The 16,437-nt window shown below is 40.7% G+C and overlaps 1 long non-coding RNA gene across 1 annotated transcript; it reads left to right on the forward strand.

Annotated features, from left to right (window-relative positions):
- Nucleotides 1–541: 541 nt before the first annotated feature.
- On the forward strand, nucleotides 542–6,259 carry LOC138906669 (uncharacterized). The gene is made up of 2 exons (XR_011414193.1): nucleotides 542–5,111; nucleotides 5,578–6,259. It is a non-coding gene; the product is annotated as an uncharacterized lncRNA (long non-coding RNA).
- The last annotated feature ends 10,178 nt before the right edge of the window (nucleotides 6,260–16,437 follow it).

The following is a 16,437-nucleotide window of genomic DNA, read 5'->3' on the forward strand; positions in this document are numbered from 1 at the left end:
CCGGCTGCTGAGAGGCCCCTAGCCTTGTGAGGTTGCTCAGTCTTCTCTTTATGACCGTATCAGGGAGCGCCAATATGATGATCCTCATCTTCTAGTTCTTCGGGACAGGGTTCGGCGAGGTGATGCTAGAGATGTGACCATTGGTGATGACGGTGTGATGAGGATACAGGGTCGGATATGTGTGCCCAATGTAGATGGGTTTCGGGAGTTGATTCTTGAGGAGGCCCATAGCTCGCGGTACTACATTCATCCGGGTACCGTGAAGATGTACCAGGACTTGAGGCAACACTACTGGTGGAGGAGGATGAAGAAGGATATAGTTGGGTTTGTGGCCAAGTGTCTCAACTGTCAGCAGGTCAAATATGAGCACCAGAGGCCGGGTGGATTACTTCAGAGGTTAGAGATCCAGAGTGGAAGTGGGAGCGGATCACCATGGACTTTGTAGTTGGACTTCCACGGACTTTGAGAAGGTTCGATGCTAACTCACTGAAACAGACTGCATACTCCGATACAGTCATAGCACCCTGACGCAACAGGGCGACTCACAAAACCCCTACCATAGCGTGCTGCTGGTGCACGAGCTCCTGAATAATGACCAGTCTCTCGAGACCTCTTGGCCTCTCTCTCCTCTCTGTTCCGGGCAAACATGCCCTCCACCCTTCTGGCAATGCTCACTGCCTGCTGATAAGTGATGTCCATCTCCAACTCCCCTGGCCATACTGGTCCGAATACTGGGGTGGAGTCCCTTAACGACGAACCCTCTCTATGACTGTAGCAACCAGAGCCGGCGCATGGCGAGCTAACTCACTGAAACAGACTGCATACTCCGATACAGTCATAGCACCCTGACGCAACTGCTCAAACTCTGCACGCCAAGCGTCCCTGAGGCTCAGAGGAACATACTCACGTAAGAACATCTCTGAAAATTGAGTCCAAGTGAGTGAGGCTGCCTCGTCCGGACTAGACTCATGCACACCACCACTAATATGCCGCTCCCTTAAGCTGGAAAGCGGTGAAAGAAACCCCACTCGTCTCCACAATGCCCATAGTGCGGAGATACGATGACACTTCTCAAGAAAACCCAGAGCATCATCTGAAGCTAGTCCGCTGAAAGTAGGAGGGTGGTACTTCTTGTACCTCTCAAATCTGAGCTGCTCTGCCTTAGAAGAAGCTACCCTGATCTCATGCTGAATCGGAGCCACTAGGGGCATAGGAATATACTCTGGGGCCTGATCAACCTAGACCCTCTGCTCAGGAGTGCGGGCTGTGGGAGTCCGTGCCCCTCCCCCGGCCTGAGATGTAGCGGGAGCTATCGGAAATAGTCTAGCCTGAGCCAGAGTGCTGAACATGCTCAAGAACTGAGCTAAAGTCTCCTGGCGGGCTGGAGTAGCAATAGGGATCTCTGGCGCTGGCCTTCCAGCTCGAGCTGCTGGGGGCTCCTCTGATGCAGCTCTCGCAGGTGCTCGGGCTGCACCACGTGGTCGTCCTCTACCCCGACCCCGACCTCTGGCGGCTCTGACAGGGGGCTCGGGTGCCTGATCGTCGGTCCTCCCGGTGCAGGTCCTCACCATCTATGAGAAAGAATAGAATAGAATCTTAGAATTTTTTGATGTCAATAACTCGCACGATAAGGAAATCAAAGAAATATGATTGTTCTTAACAGTTACATAGCCTCCCGAAGATAAGTACGGACGTCTCTGCATCGATCCGCGAGACTCTAATAAATCGGCCTGTGACTCGCGACACCTATTAACCTAGTGCTCTGATACCAACTTGTCACGACCCAAATTAACCCTCCGAAAGGTGTCGTGATGGCACCTAGTCTTTACGATTAAGTAAGCCTAATATTATAAATAGCCAAGAGTAGTACCACTCGGCATATACAAAATAATTTTTCAAGACCCGGAATATCACTAAGTCACAAGCTGCTATAATCTATGTATCTCTATACAAAGGTCTAAAGATAATAAGGAAAGTCTCTAAACGAGGGAGTAGAAGGGGACTCCGAAGATCTGCGGACGTAAGCAAAAGTACCTTGAAGTCTCCTAGAATTAGTAGCATGCACTAACCCCAAGGCTGATAGCTCTTATCTGGATCTGCACACGAAAACATGTGCACGAAGGGCATGAGTATACCACAATGGTACCCAGTAAGTGCCAAGCCTAACCTCGGTCGAGTAGTGACGAGGTCAGGTCAAGACCCTACCGGAGTAAATATAATAAATTAAACAGTAAAAGATATAAGTAAAATTTACGATAACATAGTTAAAGAAATTCTCAAAAATTTAATAGTTAAGGGAGCCCTCGACTCTAAAACAAGGTAAACAGAATGGGAAATCTCCCGGGATACCATCCCGTAGTTCCGAATGAATATGCAGTACATGGGGATCTCTCGGAATACGTCCGTAGTTCCAAAGTAAATATGCAGTGATGGGGATCTCCCGGAATACGTCCGTAGTCCCAAAGTAAATATGCAGTGCTGAGGGATCTCCCGGAAAACGTCCATAGTCCCAAAGTAAATATGCAGTGCTGGGGAATTTCCCGGAATACGTCCGTAGTCCCAAAGTAAATATGCAGTGCTGGGGATCTCTCGGAATACGTCCGTAGTCCTAAAGTAAATATGCAAGACAGGGGGAGGGGATCTCCCGGAATACGTCCGTAGTCCCAATTTAAATATGCAGCGCAAGATGAAATGGCAGGTATGGCATCGAGTTATATAGTTTATACTGAACACAGATAAGGGAATAGGGATTTAACTAAGCATGGCACACAGAATGTCAAATAGACAGTTAAAACACGTAAGCATGATCTTCTAGTCTAAACTAAACAATTAAGCATATTAGTGCAATTTAATAAGAGAAGCAATTTATGACCAAATAATATCAAGACATCCTAAGGGGAAAGTCCCCAACACAAGGTTAGGCAAGCCACTTACCTCGAACCGCTCAAATCACCTCGATAACACGTTCTTGCCACGAGTATCCGACTCCAAATGGCCCGAATCTATTCAAATAAATTGCATAATGTAAATATAACTACGAGTAACTAATTTAGCTAATTAATTCGAAGCTAAAGCGTGAAATTAGGAAAAACACCCCAAAAGTCACCCAGGGCCCACGTCTCGAAATCGGGTAAAAGTCGCAAAATATGAACACCCATTCACTCACGAGTTTACTCGTACCAAAATTGCTCAAATCCGATACCAAAATCTCGATCAAAACCCCAAAATTCGGCCTAAGAATCTTTCTCAATTTTTCACCCCAAATCCGAAATTAAATGATGAAATCAACAATAGATTAGTGGAATAAAACCATAAAGGAGTTAGGAATCATTACCCAAAAACTTCCTCCGAAAATCTCTCAAAATTTCGCCTTCTACCGAGCTCTCAGTCAATTTTTTGTGTTATGAACTCAACCTTCGTTTTTGAACCTTAAATTTTGCCCAGGTGCGTTCTTCTTCGCGAACGCGACATCATGATCGCGAACGCGATGAACAATCTTCCACTGGCCCAAAATTCCTCCTTCGGGAACGCGAGGGGACTCTCGCGAACGCGTACCTTCCACTGACGGACCCTTCGCGAACGCGGGAACCTCTTCGCGAATGCGTAGGCTTAATGCCTGAAGCTTCCTTTGCCCCGTTCCTCTACGCGAACGCGAGGACCATATCGCGAACGCGTAGGCTTAAGGTCCCACACATTCGCGAACGCGGGAACAACATCGCGAACGTGAAGAACAACTTCGCTGCCTTTCCCAGATGCTCTACGCGATCGCGAGGCACCTCTCGCGAACGCGATGAAAGATTTTTCTGCAATAAAACACCAGAAATCTACCACTTTTCTAAGTCCATAGATGACTCGTTGAGCATCCGAAACACACCCGAGGCCCCCGGGACCTCGACCAAACATACCAACCAATCCTAAAACACCATACGAACTTAGTCGAGCTCTCAAATCACATCAAACAACGCTAAAATCACGAATCACCCTCCAATTCAAACTTAAAGAACTTGAAACTTCAAAATTCTACAACCGATGCCGAAACCTATCAAATCACGTCTGATTGACCTCAAATTTTGCGCACAAGTCATAATCAACATTACGGACCTACTCCAACTTCCGGAATCAGAAAACGACCCCGATATCAAAAATTCCACTACCGGCCCAAAACTTAATAAAATTCGACTTTCACCATTTCAAGCCTAAATGAGATACGAACCTCCAAAACATAATCCGGACACGCTCCTAAATCCAAAATCACCTAACGGAGCTAAAGGAACCGACGGAATTCCATTCCGAAATCGTCTTCACACAGTTCCGACTACGGTCCAAATTCTAAGGCTTAAGCTCTCATTTAGGGGCTAAGTGTCCCAAAACACTTCGAAACTCAAAACCAATCATCCCAGCAAGTCACAATAGCAGAAATAGATTTGGGGAAAGTAGTTAATAGGGGTTCGGGGCTCTAACTCTCAAAACGACCGGCCGGGTTGTTACACGTAGTGTACGTTTATTAGTAAACTAAAGTGCACTCTAAGTGAAAGTATACTTTGGTGTAAAGCAAGTAACTTTTGACTATTAAAGGACTAAATTTTAATTTTATCCCGCAATGAATGTGTAAACTTCTTTATAAGTATTCTTTAATTTTTTTCAGTTCCGGCTAAACAAATGACCTATAATATTATTCTTGAAAATCATGGATCATTTCAGGAAATTAATGTGATCTTAATTTTTGGTGAGTGCTCTATCTAATTAAGGTGCATATCTGTTTTAGTTTCTTCATCTCTGGTGTTCTTTTTTAGCTTGTAGGCTTTGGTCGTCTGTTATTATCTGCTTACTTTTCCTTGGTTGTAGTTTGATCCTATGTTGGGAATCATGAATGCTAATTAACACACTTTTTGTTAATGAGAACTTGAGACCTGAATGTGTCGATTCTTCCATATTATACATTAGATAGGACATAACGAATAGTTTTATTGCATTCCATTTGACAATTCATAGCTAACATGATTACATAACTAATTATTTTAATTTGTGGCGTTTGATTATTTCGAGTTCTACAGATGGTGCATTATTGGTTAAACCAGCTGAATAAATGGACTAACTCTTTGAATTTAACGGTACTTTTCGGAACTCCTACCAATCTGAATGTTTAGAAGAAAGCTTTAGTTCATTTTGTAATTTAAATCTAAACATTAACATGACTTAAAAACAGATGTCACTCCTTCCTTTTACTTTTCTTGCGCATATTTCTTTCTCAACTGGTTAATAGTAGAATCATTTGTACAATATCAGGTATCTATATCATTGATAGTAGAATTATTTCCTGTTGATGCCTTCTTGACAAACACACTGGGCGATACTGTACATGTCTATACCAACTGTGTTACCTTTTTGGCTGGTTCTAAATTATCAACATGACCCACAAATGCTTAGGCTAGAAACTGATCCGTAAAGATAAATCTCCTAATTATTTTACTGCTAAATTTTTTTCAGTGTTGGTAACGTTTATTTGACATAATAGTTTATCATCTTTGTTGATAATAATTCTAATTGCTGCCATCTTACACAGCTCCATTTCAACAGGTGCTACGGGAAAGCCATACTTTTTTTGGTAACATATGAATTAGAAATGAGTTACATTTTTGTAAGATGTGTAATATTCTAGACACAAGCTCATTCCTTGTTGAAACAGTATAGCTTTATTCCTTGTGAAATTGGCCTCAAAAAACGACTTCTATTCCCTGCTATTATTGCAGTCATAGTCTACCATATGGTAGTCGTGTATATAAATGAGGATGTGCGTTCAAAAGGGCATTAATATATAATTTCTGTGTTTCTAAGATAATCTTACGGATGAATACATCTCACAAGTTTATCCACAGCTCTCCAGTTAATAATTATTGCACGTAGTTTTTGTGGGTGTTGGATATCATTGAGTTTATTTGAGCAGATTATACTCTCTCATGTGAATCATTAACACGCTTAATTCATCTTCATAACAGAGTAGAAGACACTCAGCTGACAAACTGCTAGAGGCCACTTTAGTGCCTGCAACAGTACCAACATGCCTGATGGTTGGTCCAACATAATGAAAAAGCTGGATGGATAGGTGAAGACAGTGGCCATGTTGCTAAATACTGTTAAAATCACATTTTGTATGTAGTATAGTTATGACTGTTAAATACAGTCTCCCTTTAGCCTGTTATACTTTGCTTTATAAAGCATCCTAACAAAACCTTTAAGTATACAAAAACATATTCCATAACATGTTTCTTTTCTATGCCCCACGATAGATTTAAGCTATATAGCTCGATTAACAAAAATACTAAATAGTAGTTGGGCCTGGGCATACCCTCACTAGTAAATATATAGATATATAGATTATGATTGTGGTCATTGTACTATTTGGTTAAATACGTTTAACTTTCAATTAATTGAAATATGCATTTTTAATCCCTTTGCATGTGAATGAATACAAATTAAATGAACTATTCCTATATATATATATATATACTGTAGATCCTCCTAATTTGGGAGGTAACACAGTATATATATATATCTTTTTTTATTAAACTCCTCCCAAATTAGGAGGATCTACAGTGTTTTCACACTTTCCCTCCAACGTGACTCGAACCCAGGACCTCACGGTCGTAGGTGAAACTGTTTTTACCAACTGAGTAAGCCTCACTTGTCCTATTAACCATTATATATATATATATATATATATATATATATATATATATCTTTTTTTTATTAAACTCCTCCCAAATTAGGAGGATCTACAGTGTTTTCACACTTTCCCTCCAACGTGACTCGAACCCAGGACCTCACGGTCGTAGGTGAAACTGTTTTTACCAACTGAGTAAGCCTCACTTGTCCTATTAACCATTATATGATTTAATTATCCATGTATAATATTTAGTTTGTATTATTACTCCATATATGAGAGTAGGGGTATCAAATGGACGAGTTTGGCTGATTTTGGGCGGGTCGAAATAAGCTGAGCCAATAAATGAGGGGGTCAATGACCCGCCCAAAAGTTCCTTGGGTTGAAATGGACTAGGTTTTGATAAACTAAAATTTCCGTCATAGCCCAATCCCGCCAACTCTTATCAAGATTTAATTAATGTGTGTTGTTTTCTTTGAATTGTTTAATTATCAAATAAGACTTTTTTCTTTATTATGGTCATGTATAACATATAAAAAGATATTTTAAAGATATTTTAGCAAAGTTACTCATGGATTAATTTGGACTAAAAATTAGTCAAACTTTAGATGAGCTGAGTTCAACAAATGGACGAGTTCAATGACCGCCCAACCTTAAACGGGTTAAATGGGTTTGGGCTTAAATTGCCACCCCTAATAGTTTGTACAAATAATCTAAATGTCATAATAACACATATATTACTCAACTGAAGGTTAAATATGCGTATCATTTATCACATGGACCAGAGGACCAGAATAAGAATTTATAAATAACTAAGGTACCAGATGCAAAACATTTTCCACTTTACGCAGTTTGCTGCAAGAATGTTCCTTTGCCAAAGAATTTATAATTCTACCTAGCTAGTAGCTACTTGTTTCCTTGCAATACACATCTAGATACTTTTATTAATTGTGTCAAAGATGTCCAGTTGATTTGAAATTTTGTCTTCGATACTGTATGGAGTAAAAGTGGTTGATAACATATAGGGGCGGAGGGAAAGCATTAATTATGGGTTCGACGAACCTAGTAACTTTTGCTTAAACTCAATATTTGTGTTAAAAATTTTATAAAATATGTATAAATATTTAATTACGAAACCAGTAGCTAAGACGAGTTATGGGTTCAGTGACGGATTCAGAACCCATAAACTTCAAATTCTAGCTCTGCCTCTAATAACAGATAGTCGAATGGTAATATGACACATGCAACCAAAGATAGGCAAAAGACAAGTCGGGAAATAACTAACAGATAGTCAAATTCATTCTGTACGAAAAGTTATACTTTACTATTTTTGTTCTCGCACTTTACAATTTAGCTCTCAATTTAATAGCTTTATCATTGCTTTATCATTATTTTCGTCTCTGCTCTCGGAAAGGCTGAGTTCAAAATCAGGTTTGTTATTTTCTTTAATTTCAGTCGTTGAATCTTAATTTTAATCTTATTTCTTTATCACTTTTTGAATCAAAATGATTCACTTGTCTATAAACCACGTTATAAATTTAACTGTACCGTTTTACGGGTAAACAATCTGACGCCCACCGTGGGCATAGACAGCTGCGCAATCACTTTGATTCATTCATTTATTACTAACAAGTTCTGGTTCTTTCCTTAATAAAAATCAGATCTTGCAACTAATGATGTCTAAACACACACAACGTTGAGGTACCCGAAGAACGGTCCCAACGTGATGACTCAATCAGTGAGACTCACAATGAAGAGGACGATACGACCCCAGTTCGAGAAGGTCAGTATCCTCGGCATGTGCGGGAACCAACTCCTGATGATGCGGATGAGGGACATATCGTGGAAATGGTCAGACTCCTGAGGGTACAACACAAAGCAATCATGGATCACCTTTCAAGGCAAGATTAGGTGATGACGGAGTTAAAGCAAGCATTGGCAGGTGCCTCCAATAACACGAACGGAAGGGACCGATCCCCATCCACCCAGTGTTCCTACGAATCAAACGGCTCAGATAATCGATAACAACACCCCAAGGGGTGAAGTTGGTTTCGACGAAGCTGGAGGGACCGGAAGCGGATCTGGGAATAACAATGAGAGTGATCCTTTCAAGACCGAGCTTATGAGGTTCATGAGAGAAATGAACGAATGGATGGATCAAAATGCGAAGGAGTTTCACGCTCGGATGGATCGAATTCCAGGAGCGCCACCGGTGCTAAAAGGTCCAGATTCGAAAAAATACACACAGTTGTTGTTTAAGCCAAGTGCAACACCAGAACTAATTCCTAAGAGATTCAAGATGCCGGACATACCGAAATACTCGTTCATTAAGGCCCATGCCGGAGCAAGAAAGGTTCAGGCCACAAAGGCAGACATATTCAGGATTACGCAGGGCGAATCCGAGCTGCTGTGAGAATTTGTGATCTGATTCCAAAAACAAAGGATGTTGCTACCGGCAGTTCCAGATGATTGGGCAGCAGAGGCATTCACAAAGGGGCTAAATCCACTGAGTTCCGATGCCTCCCGAAAACTGAAGGAGGGCCTGCTCGAGTTTCAGGCAACCACATGGGTAGATATCCATAACCGTTATGAGTCAAAGATAAGGATAGAAGACAATCAGCTTGGGTCTTCAGTGTCAACCAAGGGAAGAGGTCGATACAAAAATCAGGACAAGTTTAAGAGTGACTTTGATGTAGATCGACGGTCCTCTAGAGGTTGTTTTTTAAGTATGAAAGGACCGATGAGCGTAGCAGCAAAGGGTTTCAGTCATCGGATATGTTTGCTTCCGACAGAAGAGCCGATCGTGGCCAGAACAGCAGGTCATGATATGAGAAGGAGGTGTATGGGCCCGAGCCGCATATAACAGACTATTATATTATAACTTTAACATCAGCTTGGTAGAGTTGGTATCGGCAATGAGAAATATCAAAGAAGCATAATTCCCGAAGCCAATCCGATCAGACCCTAGCTAGAGGGATCCCAGTTTATGGTGTGAATACCATGGAACTCACGGCGATAGAACTGGGGACTGCCGACATCTTCGTGAAGAGGTGGCGACATTGTCGAAGAATGGCCATCATAGGGAGTTCTTAAGTGACCGAGCCAAGAATAACTATGGCAGAAGCCGGAGGAAACGAATTCAATGGTGTTACCCTTTCAGCAGCAAAGAAAACAAAAATATCGGTGACTCACAACAAGAGACTCCGGGAAGTCACGGAAGATGATATCACCTGCACATAGGAGGATGTTGACAGAATTCTTCTGCTACATAATGATGCTTTAGTAATCTCTCTCAATGTTTTAGATTTCAAAATTAAGCATGTTCTGGCTGATCCAGGAAGTTCAGCAACCATTATCCAATGGAGAGTTCTAGAACAAGCGAAGTTAACCGGCAATATTGTTCCAACGATAAAACTCTTAGCTAGCTTCAACTTGACAAGCGTGATAACCCAGGGAGAGATTTTTCTGCCCACACACGACGAAGGGGTAACAAAGAGCACTCTATTCGAAGTGTTAGATGAAGATATGGGTTACAATGTAATCCTTGAAAGGCCGTGAATATACGAGATGAAGGCCGTACCCTCAACATATCACCAGTTATTGAAATTTCCAATGCCAGAGGGAATCAAGCAAATAAGAAGAGACCATACGGTGGCGAAGGAGATGAAAGTGGTGACTGTTTCTGGCAGAAAGGGGAAGGAGTCCAACAAATAGCAATTACAGGGACCAATGCCTTCTCCCTTTCTGAATGAAGATGATAACAACAAAGAGTCATCGAAATTCCATCAGGTTCTAAGATATTTTCAGGTACTAGAGGAGACGGATGCGACTAAGTCGACCGCGAAATAACTCGAGCAAGTGTCCTTATTTGAAGTATTTTTGGAAAGGAAGTTTCATCTAGGAACAAGGTTAAATCCCGAGCTCATGTTGGGATTTATAAATTTTCTTAAAGCTAACATTGAATGCTTTGCGTGGTCGCACTCGAATATGACAGGTATACCATTGGAGGTAGCAGTACACAATCTAAGTCTGGATCCAAACTTTCCACCAGTAAGGCAAAGGAAACGCCCGATAGCAGAAGTCGGGAATAGGTTTGTTAACGAAGAGGTAACCCGATTGCTCAATATTGGTTCGATTTGGGAGGTAAAGTATACAAAATGGTTAGCTAACGTAGTTGTAATACCCAAAAAGAACAACAAGTTTAGGATGTGTGTAGACTATAAGGATTTAAATAATACATGCCTTAAAAACTCATTCCCGTTGCCGAATATTGATCAAATGATTGATGCTACGGCCGGACACGAGCTAATGAGTTTTCTCGATGCTTATTCCGGGTACAATCAGATCAACTTGGAAAATGGAAAGATTTGTACAAGTTATATGTTTCGTCACCACTTTGTGGAAAATTGTTAGGTATGAATATGTTTGATACCTGTGACTCAGCAGCAAGGGGAAGGAGTCCAACAAATAGCAATTACAGGGACCGATGCCTTCTCCCTTTCTGAATGAAGACGATAAAGGCAAGGAGTCATCATAATCCCATCAGGTTCCAAGATATTTTCAGGTACCAGAGGAGATAGATACGACCAAGTAGACTGCGGAAGAACTCAAGCAAGTGGTCTTGCTCGAAGAGTTTTTGGAAAGCAAGTTTCATCTGGGAACAAGGTTAAATCCCGAGCTCAGGTTAGGATTTATAAATTTTCTTAAAGCTGACGTTGACTTCTTTGCATGGTCGTACACGGATATGACAGGTATCCATTGGAGGTAGGGATCCACAAGCTAAGTCTGGATCTAAACTTTATACCGGTAAGGCAAAAAAAATACCCGATAACAGAAGTCAAGAACAAGTTTCTTAAAGAAGAGGTAACCAATTGCTTAATATTGGTTCGATCCGGGAGGTAAAGTATCCAGAATGGTTAGCTAACGTAGTTGTAGTACCCAAAAGAATAACAAGTTTAGGATGTGCGTAGACTATAAGGATTTAAGTAAGGCATGCCCTAAAGACTCATTCCCGTTGCCGAACATTAATCAAATCATTGATTCTACTACCGGACACAAGCTAATGACTTTCCTTGATGCTTATTCCGGGTACAATCAGATCAAGATGAACCTGTAGGATCAGGAAAAACCTCTTTCATAACAAACTTTGGCACATATTGCTATAATGTGATGCCTTTTGGACTTAAGAATGCCAGATCCACTTAACAGAGGCTCATTAATAAAATGTTTGAGAATCAGATAGGCAGAACAATGGAAGTATACATTGATGACATGTTAGTCAAGTCTTTGAATGTAGGGGATCATTTGAAACATCTTCAAGAAAATTTTGACATTCTAAGGAAGCATAACATGAAACTCAACCTGGAGAAATGCGCGTTCGGGGTTGGCTCTGGTAAGTTCTTGGGGTTCCTGGTCTCGTAAAGAGGGATCGAGATAAATTCCAATAAAATCAAAGCTATCAAGGATATTTCGAACTAATTAACAAACATGAAGGAAGTAGAGAGGCTGACCGGAAGGTTGGCGACTCTCAGCAGGTTCATCTCAAGATCCTCAGAAAAATGTCATCACTTCTTTTGACTTATGAAAAAGAAGAACGATTTCGAATGGACTCTGAAATATCTACAGGCATTGAAAGACCTAAAATGGTACATTTCCAGCCCTCAATTACTGTCAAAACCGGGGGAAGGCAAGCAGTTGTTGATATATCTAGTGGTCTCAGAAGTAGCGGTAAGTGCCGTTTTGGTCCGAGAAGAGGAAGGTACTAATGACGTCCACAACACACCTATATAGGAGATACAATACGGTCGTATGCAATAATAATTACCTAATTATAAGTCGGGGTCGAATCCACTGGGAGTTATGATGGGTGTTAGGAGTATATTTTTGAAGCAAGCAAATGGGTTATCGAAGATTGCACTTCCACAACAAGGTTTTGTTTTCTATTTCTATGGTTACTCTAATGAATGCAAGTTAAATAAAATAGATTATAGATAAATATTTTTGAGGTTTTTACAATTGTATTAAAGGCTTAGGGTTGTGACCATAACCTAGGTATTTGCCTAATAGAATAAAGATGTTTATACTTATTTTGTTGATTGGGGTATATTATAGCTCTCAACTCCACGTTACACACTCAATATCTCTCAGTCAGAGAGTGATTTTTCCCAATTTGGCTTTCTCAAGTCCAAGTGGGTGTCAACCAAAATAGTTGATAAGAGTTCAGGTCGGGTTCTTACTTTCTCTAGTTTGAACCCTTTAATTAAGTTAATCAATCTCTCAATTAACCCAATTCCTTGTTAGCTAAGTTTTTCTAGACTAGGTCCCTCTTTCTTATGTAGAGACTAAGTCAAATAGGCATGAATAAATATTTGCAACCATTAATTCTAAAATTGAAGCATGAACTAAGCTAAATAATCAACACACAATCATAAACAAACATAAAATCAATCACTCATAAGGTTTACACACTAGGATTGGGTCATAACTCTAATAAAAATCTAGCTACTCATAATGGGATTTGAAGAAAATAAAGATGAAAAGCTAATTAAACTCATAATAAAAGATTAAAATGATTAAATCTAATGTTAAAATACTCAAATAAGCTAAAACTTCCTAAAATAGCAAAGAGAAACGGCTATAACAACTTTGTATGTTTAAACTTGACCTAATTTTGTGAAACTTGTCTATTTATAGAGGGCCAAAAATCGCGGACAAAAATGCCCCTCGGGAGGTTCTGCGGCCGCACAATTCAATGTGCGGTCCGCAGAATTCTTCAGTTGGCAGGCAGGTGAGTTCTGCGGCCGCACATTTCTGGACTGCGGCCGCACAATTCTTCTGCGGCCCGCACTTCACAAAGGCTATTGGACTTGGTCTTTTTGCATACTCTTTGATCTTTGACTCTTAAGCCCAATTCTGTGGCCGCACAATTCTTGTGTGGTCTGCACTTCACAAAGTCTCCTGGACTTGGTCTTTTTGCATGCTCTCTGATCTTTGACTCTTAAGCCCAGTTCTGTAGCCGCACAATTCATGTGCGGTCTGCACATTGCTGAAAGTCCTGTTGGGTATTTCTTCTTGTTTTGAGGCTGCAGATGGAATTCTGTTGTCTGCAATTTCTTCTGCGGCCGCAAAATTCCTTCTGCAGACCGCACATTTGTGCTTCTGCACCCTTTATTGTCTTGTGCTTCGGAACACTCTTTTTGAGTCGGATTTCATCTCGGGAGACCAAACTTCTAGTATTCCTGCAATTTGCACAATTTCATTAGTTTCGGGAATACAATTCAATACTTTCGGACTAAAACAAAAGTTAAAAGGTGCTAATAAGTAGTCAAAATCCCCACTTATCAACTCTCCCAAACTTAAGTCTTTACTTGTCCTCAAGAAAATAAATTAGTTCCCATCTCCAAAAGTTAAGGGTCATTTCAGCGAGTCAAAGGTGAGCCATCCACACATCAGTTGGGACCAATAATTACCCACACTACTTATGTATTATCAACAAGGCGACAAGTTAAACATTCATGCACATATAGTTCTAATGTGACATTTGAGCTTCAAGCATTGACTTTAATCATCAAGGACTCTTGCTCTATCATGTAGGTCATGGTGAACTCCAAACTCTTCCTCCTCTACTTTTCCATTTGCCTATCTCACTTAAGAAATTTAGAACTCAATCCAAATATTTATGAAAGGTTCACTCATCTCTCTCAAGAGAATGTCACAAGTACGACATCAAGTATTATAGGCTTGCCTCTCATGTAGATCGCCACTAATGTAAGCTCACTCGGTTTGAAATCAAGTAGGACTTCTTTCGAGATGTAATGAAGGCTTTTGGGTTAGGGTAGGACACTGTATGGGTAAGTGGTTACACCTTTCCTTAAGCACTTCATCTTCCATTCCTCGGCTCACACTTCGCCAATTCTTAGAGGCACTTTCTTTTTATTGGGGACTAGAGAGACTTAGCATCACTCTTTATTGATCATTTCATTCTTTTTCCCCCTTTTTGATTTTTCCATGTTTGGGATCATTACCTCTTTTTGAATCTCTTCAACCCTTCTACTTATTCACTTTTTGCATCTTTCTTTTTGTTCTTTTCTTTTCTTGCCTTTTCTTCTCATAAGATCATTTCTTTTCTCTTTTTATGCCTTGATACCTTTTTCAAGTTCCTCATCTCCCCCCAAACTTACGTTTTAAGCCATTTGTTTCACAAGAGTGTTAAGGAAAGCTCGGGTGCTAAGAGAAGGTCACGACCAAACGGGTAAAGGCTTGTAACATGATTATCAAATGAGAAAGGCTATAGGCTCAAAGGGATTGACTAGGGATAATGACATTGGTTGGCAATAGAAAACTCAAAAGGGCCAAGGAGAGCCTACAATCACTTCTAAAACCAAGCAAAACTTAGGATTTCACCTTGAAACACATTCGGGGCAAGTTCTAGACCCCTCGCACGGATACTTGGACTAGCAACAATTCATCTCATCCCTCACGCAACTGGATTGTAAAAGAGGACAGAGTCGAGGTCCCACAACGATCACATTTAAGTTTAACGATCACTATGGTCCAATTAAACCACTCGATGATTTCCAAAGTCAACACAAGAGTCACAAAGTCACTAACTAGAGCTATTTATTTCAGAAACCTTGTTTCTAACCATAAACACGTAATTAAGTGTATTGGTGCCAATTGAAGCATGGTTAACTCTTCGGGCATGACTTAATTAGGTCTTTTTATTCATTACTACTACTATTATTAACTAAACACAAAAACAAACTCATTCCCTTAAGAAGGCTGTTACGAAATCTATCGTTGGGACGAGTCACCCGGTTCACACAACAACTACCTTCGGAAAGAACCATGGAATTAAGAAAAACAAAGGCTTATTATCTACTAAAATGTAAAAAAAAAGCTACTAAATCAAACAAAGAAGCTACTAAATCAAATAAAGAACTAATAAAGAAACAAAAATAAAGAAGCTAATAAGCAAAAACTACTGAAGATAGAATGAATATACATAATGAGAGAAAGAGAGAGAATATATATACATAAAAAGAAAAGAGAGAATAATATCAAGTTATTACAGGCCAAATGTCTCAGAATGTATCAAATATAATAAATAAACTCCACCCTTGAATAAAGATAAGCATTGTCCCCAATGCTTAACAAAATTAGAGTAAAAGAGGGAAAAGAGTGAAGAAAACTCCCTATGGCTCCTTGGACATCACTGTATCCCCAACACTTTCATCGCTATCAGGCTCAACCAACTGAATCTCATCATCCTCAACTCTGGGTATGGCTGGGTTGGCAAACATCTGATGCACTGGCTCAGCAGCGTCAGCAACAAGGTCTGACTCTTCAGACTGGCCAGGTAGCGCCACCGGTGCAGATGGTGCTGTAGGATCTGGGAAAAATGATTTGGGTCAAGCAACATGTCAAGGGGAGATCTCCAGTTGTAGCAATCCTGGTCACCTGTCTCCGGAGCTTGTCCACTGACTTCTTGCTGGCATCTTCTTTACTTCTTTTCCCAGCTCTTCGATCACTGACCCGTGTTGTACCAAGGTAGCCATAATAATGTTCTGGTTCTCTAGGAGCTTTTTCAATGTCTCTTCAACTGTCAGGGGAAGCTGAGGTGCTGAACAGAAGACTGCGCTGCAAAAATGCTGGATAAGTCAGAAAACTTTGCAGTGGCTGTCTGCATCCAGTTGTTGAGGCTCGCCAATGTCTGGGAGACTCGTAGCGCAGAAAGTGGGATAGTAGGCATAAGCACTAGCTTCAAAGCCGAGGTG

The sequence above is a fragment of the Nicotiana tomentosiformis genome, chromosome 2, assembly GCF_000390325.3.
Source record: "Nicotiana tomentosiformis chromosome 2, ASM39032v3, whole genome shotgun sequence".
In the NCBI taxonomy this organism is placed as follows: Eukaryota; Viridiplantae; Streptophyta; class Magnoliopsida; order Solanales; family Solanaceae; genus Nicotiana; species Nicotiana tomentosiformis.